At 44.0% G+C, this 5,315-nt stretch overlaps 1 protein-coding gene and 1 long non-coding RNA gene across 2 annotated transcripts in view; one reads left to right on the top strand and one right to left on the bottom strand.

Annotated features, from left to right (window-relative positions):
* Nucleotides 1–5,315, top strand: part of LOC108805022 (gamma-aminobutyric acid receptor subunit beta-4-like) — a 68,828-nt gene that overhangs the window by 24,795 nt on the left and 38,718 nt on the right. The gene's annotated exons all lie outside the window — the stretch shown is intronic.
* Nucleotides 1–5,315, bottom strand: part of LOC108805023 — a 20,095-nt gene that overhangs the window by 9,108 nt on the left and 5,672 nt on the right. The window contains exon 2 of the long non-coding RNA XR_001942389.1: nucleotides 4,884–4,890. This is a non-coding gene — a long non-coding RNA (uncharacterized LOC108805023). The remainder of the gene's footprint in view (nucleotides 1–4,883; nucleotides 4,891–5,315) is intronic.

Below are 5,315 nucleotides of genomic sequence, written 5' to 3'. Positions count from 1 at the left end.
GGTCACTGCTGCTCTCTCTCCTTGTGCAGGGTGACTGGTCTTGTCTCCGCCCCCTCCTGTATTAAAGACCGGTCACTGCTGCTCTCTCTCCTTGTGCAGGGTGAATGGTCTTGTCTCCGCCCCCTCCTGTAATAAAGACCGGTCACTGCTGCTCTCTCTTTGTGTGCAGGGTGACGCAAATTCGGATCTCGTCCGAATCCCACAATATCCAAACCGATTTTTTTCCGCAGTTTACACGTCTAGAAGAGGCCAATGTGCCTCAAAAGCTTGCTATCTTTCTCTTGTCTGTGAAGGTTCTCAGTCATCCAGGTCATGGTATACCTGTAAAAAAACATAAGTCAAGGCAACTGGAGTTGCTGTATTTTTCTTGAAGACATTTCACTGGTCGTCCAACCTTAAAAATTAAAAAGTGATAAAAAAAATAATAATAAAAAAATTCAAACCAACCCTGCCACCCCCGCTATCTGGTTGGCATTCTCCACTGCATGGCACATTGCAGAACCCGGCCTTGGGGCAGCAGGGAGGTTAAATCCGATCCTGGTTTCATCTTTGTCATCATCTTACATTAGCCCAACAGTGATAGGATTCAAGAGGTCATGAATCTTTACTGGAGCTACCATGGGGCGATTCCATTTGGCTAGAGGTCAGCCATTAGTTCTCACCAGCCAGTTAGCATTGGGAACTCTCACCAGATCAAATGTGTGTATTTCTGGTTTTCATATCTGCCTGGCCAAAGTAAAAGTCACACACTCTAATATTTCATTGGACGGCCTTTAGCTTTGATTCGCCGTGGCATTGTGTCAATAAGCTTATGCAATGTCACAACATTAATTTCCGTCCAAAATGTTGCATTCATTTTTCACCGAGATATTGTAGTGATGATGGGAGAGTCGGAGCGCTGCGTAAAGTCTTCTCCAGAACATCCCAAAGATTCTCAATGGGGTTGAGGTCTGGACTCTGTGGTGGCCAATCCATGTGTGACAATGATGTCTCATGTTCCCTGAGCCACTTTCACAGTTCGAGCCCGATGAATCCTGGCATTGTCATCTTGGAATATGCCCAATGTGCCACCAGGGAAGACCTGGTCATTCAGTATACTCAGATAGCAGCTGACCTCATTTTCTGGCCACATAACGTTGCCGAACCTAGACCTGACCTACTGCAGCAACCCCTATAGATCTTCCCTATGTGCTTAGCTAAATCCAACTGGTGACTTTCTTTTGGCCAGGCTGTGTATATCCTGAATGCTGATGAATGAATGTGCCAAAAATTGCAAATGTTTTTAATGGCATGACTATTTTTATGGCGGCTTTTCATCCTTTGGAGGGCTGCTACACAAGCAATGGTGACCCAAATGGCATTAGAAGCACCCGTTGTGGACAACCTTTGCTGACACAAAAGAAACCAAATTTGACCTGAATTTGAATCTCAACACTAAACCTTGAATCTCATTTTATTTATTCCTAACCTGGTACTCGGAGATGTACTACTTATTGTCAATGGGTAGAGAAATCATCAACAGGTCCCACAATGCCCAATAGCCATATGGTCATATGGCAACATTGTGGAATTCACTTGCTACTGTATGTTCCAAACCGGCATAAACTATAAGTAACTACTACAACATAAAGAAAAATAGGTCACTAAAGCATTGTTTTCATCTCATTGCAAGTATGTTATTCATCCTGTGGCAGCTTATTTGTAACCTGTGTCACTTGTTGACCTTGTATGAGGAAGCCACCAGGTTTGACACTAGCCAAGGGACAAAGTGCCAAAGGGGATTGTGATTACTGCTTTACCTGGAGCTTAGAATCCTCTAAGTGCCCGTTTCTTCCACTGGAAAGATTCATCCTTCAGGACATTTTTGACATTGTGCTGGAGGGGTAAAAGGAGGGGCGATCAGCAAAAACAATGGGCTTCAGTTGAACACATAAATAATTTATAGCCTATTTATTGCATCCACAACCCTTCTACCGAGCTATACAAATAACATATTATCTGTAGGAGATACAATGTATCACTTTGACTGCAGATCAAGTGTATGTAGACATCTGTAGAGGGATGCTACATACCCTCAGGTGGGATCTGCAAGGTCGCACTCCTTACCTCCTCCACGGTCGCTGATGGGCCCGCCTCCTCCTCCGTTGCTGGGCCGCACCTCCTTCTTCGTCACTGGGCCTCCTCCCCTGCTGCCGACCACGGGCACCGCCTCCTCTTCCACTGCCGCTGCTGGCTCTCATTGACTCTGTGGAGAGGAACGCGCTGCTGCACAGATTACTGCCAGTGATCTGAGCAGCGGCGTGTTCGTCTTCAGCCGCCAGTGAAAGCCACCAGCAGAGGATCCCATAGCCACCCAGGCGGCCCGCACGCCATCTGGCCGGGCCCCACTGTGCCACGAGCCCCATAGCGGTCGCTATGGTGATTGCTACGCCACTGTGTCAGGTATATTGTCACCAAATCAACAACAAATCAACAACAACTGGAATTTCATTTTTTAATTTATTTGAATCCTATTTACCGTATATACTCGAGTATAAGCCGACCCGAATATAAGCCGAGGTACCTAATTTTGCCACAAAGAACGGGGAAAAAGTATTGACTCGAGTATATACGGTAATCTTTTTTTAGGACCACATTGGAAAAAACATATTTTATTACATATGAGTGACACTTTCACCGTGGTCCTAATACATGATAACATGTAGTGTTCCCGTAACAAAACAAAAAAACTATCAGTTTGTATAAATTTTTGGTTATAATGATTAATAAATCACCAGTTTTTATTTAGCACATCACTAATGGAGGGAGGAAATAATAAGCAGTCATTATCATTCGTGGCTTTAAAACTGTCATATTGGAAACCACAATTAGGTAACCATTTCCTTTTATAATCTTCTCATTAAAAAAAGAAGGCGAGGCCTTCAGATATTAGCAGTTTAATAACACACGTCGTGGTTTCACCAAAGGGGAAAAATTGATACATTTTAATGAGATAAAATTTTGATTTGAAAGTGAGTATTTGTCAATTAAGAACCTAATGAACCTAATGACTCACCAACAGTGGACCGTTCCTGTGTAACGTGTGTTGAAACGGCCACCAGTGGTTTCCATCAGCAGTCTGTATGATAGGGGCACCATTGGCAGACAGGGACAGAGCGTTGTCACCCTACAACAAGAAGCACCTGATCAAAGACCTCAATGGCAAGATCACCAGGAATCATTTTAATGGAAGCTGCAGTTTTAAAGAACCTGCAAATTACATTAACATGGGGAAATTTGAACACACCCTTTCTGTGTCCTGTAAAGCTCAGGATCGGAATTATAAGTTACTCACTAGATGGTATCATTTTTCCCCCAGGCTCCATAGGATTGCGCCCGCTATCCCTGTTACTTGTTGGCATTGCCTCAAGGATTGGCGTACTTATATCCATGTTTGGTGGGGGGTTGGTGCCCTTTAACCCCCAAAAATTAGAAGAAAGTACAATCCACAATGTCTCTTATCTTATCGATTTCTTTAACTCTCTGCAATTGAAGTTACTCTCTGTGGTGGAGCGCCAGGTCCCATCCCACTGTGCTGTCACCAATACGTGACGATATGCAGTTTTGATCCTTCCATGATGGGACAATACCACTCTCAGCCTCAACCCTGAACAGACATTTTCCAGCTCATAGCAATCTAAGGCCAGCAGACTGGGAGAAATTGTCACTGGGGTTGGTTAACCCTTTACACAGAATACTAGCTGCCACCACCTGTTAACTTAAATACGCACCATTACAGGTAATGCTGTGACATTTCAAAAACTTAAGCAATGCCTGTGATGCCCACTGTCCCTTCAGACAGGAATATGACAGGTTTTACAATACGGTAGCACTCTTCAAAGAGTCAAGGATAGCTTAAGCTCTTATTTAGAGCGTAAAGATAAGCTTAACAAATAAGCTGAAGGGAATAAGAATGAAAGTATTTAGCAAAGTCCTAGGCTCCATGGGTTCCAACAGAGTCCAGTCAATGAAACAGAAGCTGGATCTGGGATTGGCTCTCTCTAGGTGAGGCTTAGCAAAGGTTCTATTCTTGATGTTCATGATAGCTTCTTCTTCATGGTACACAAGAGCTTTTCCTTTTGGAAACAAGATCTTCCTAGCTGCCTTGTGAAGCAGCTTTTTGTGGGTCCTCTAGGGAATGTCACTGAACCAGCCTCCCACCCAATCAGAATGGCTCAGGGAGTGAAACGGGAGGGCTGAAGAGGTTTATAATCTCCTCACCAGCCCGTCCCAAACTGTCAGTTTCATAACGATAGCCATATTTTAAAATGTTCACATATTTCCACTTGGTAAACACAAGATTGTTGTGTATTATGGATTTAGCTCTGGATAGATACCAAACTTGACATAACTATGATGTATGCCTCCCCCAGAAGGGGTAATGTGGATCCTTAGCCCTCTGGACCATCTAAGCCTACCATGTTTGGTATGTCTATGCTCAGTATCTTCAGAGACAACTTTATATGTAGTAGTTATTAATGTATCACCCCCAGGTCCAAAATTATGAATATTGAGTGAATTTGTGAAACTACTGTTGACTAGCAGGGGTGAGATACAGGTCATTTGCTTGTTATCATGCCAGGCAATCTTTGGGGAGTAACTGAGTCTGCACAGTGATAATTAATTAGTGTTCTGGCTTAATTAGTGCTTTACAATCCCAACCATAAAACCATTAGCCACCCAGGCCTGAGCAGACTGTGGAATGTGAAGGACTTTCTTTTGAAGGTCTTTAAATCAGAAACACATGGATGTTTATTCTATATCTGATTTAATCATATCCAGAAGTGGATTATTTCCATCAAGGGGGACAAGGAGTTTTCTAATTAGTATTGGGGTGCCCAGACCTCATAACTAAATAGTAAAATATATCACCAGCACACCAAGACAAAAACATAGGGCTGGCTGTTTAACATGTCATGCCTGATGAAGGGACCCTGAGTGGCCCCGAAACATTGCTTCATGATGAGATGTGTGTATATCAATAAAATGACCACTCGTTCAAGATTTTACCTTGATGTGCTGGTGATATACCATATTTTGAGCTCCATAAGGCGCACTGGGCCATAGGACGCAGGGAGGGTTCTGTGACAGCAGCTGTAGTTAGTCACCGCTGAGACAGGTGGCGCCAGATTACAGCGCCACGGTCTCAGTGATCACACAGAGCAGACGAAGAACGGATGTTCTTCTTCTGCTCTGGGGTCTCTATGGTGAACTCCTATGCCGTGGTCACGGGTCCCCCAGAGGAGTGGGGGACCCCGAAAACCACGGCGGGGCGG

This window comes from Nanorana parkeri, unplaced genomic scaffold (assembly GCF_000935625.1).
Source record: "Nanorana parkeri isolate BGI_ZX_2015 unplaced genomic scaffold, ASM93562v1 scaffold81, whole genome shotgun sequence".
NCBI classification, from domain to species: domain Eukaryota; kingdom Metazoa; phylum Chordata; class Amphibia; order Anura; family Dicroglossidae; genus Nanorana; species Nanorana parkeri.
The sequence above is the reverse complement of the archived record's forward strand: the minus strand, read 5'-3'. Positions and strand labels throughout refer to the sequence as shown.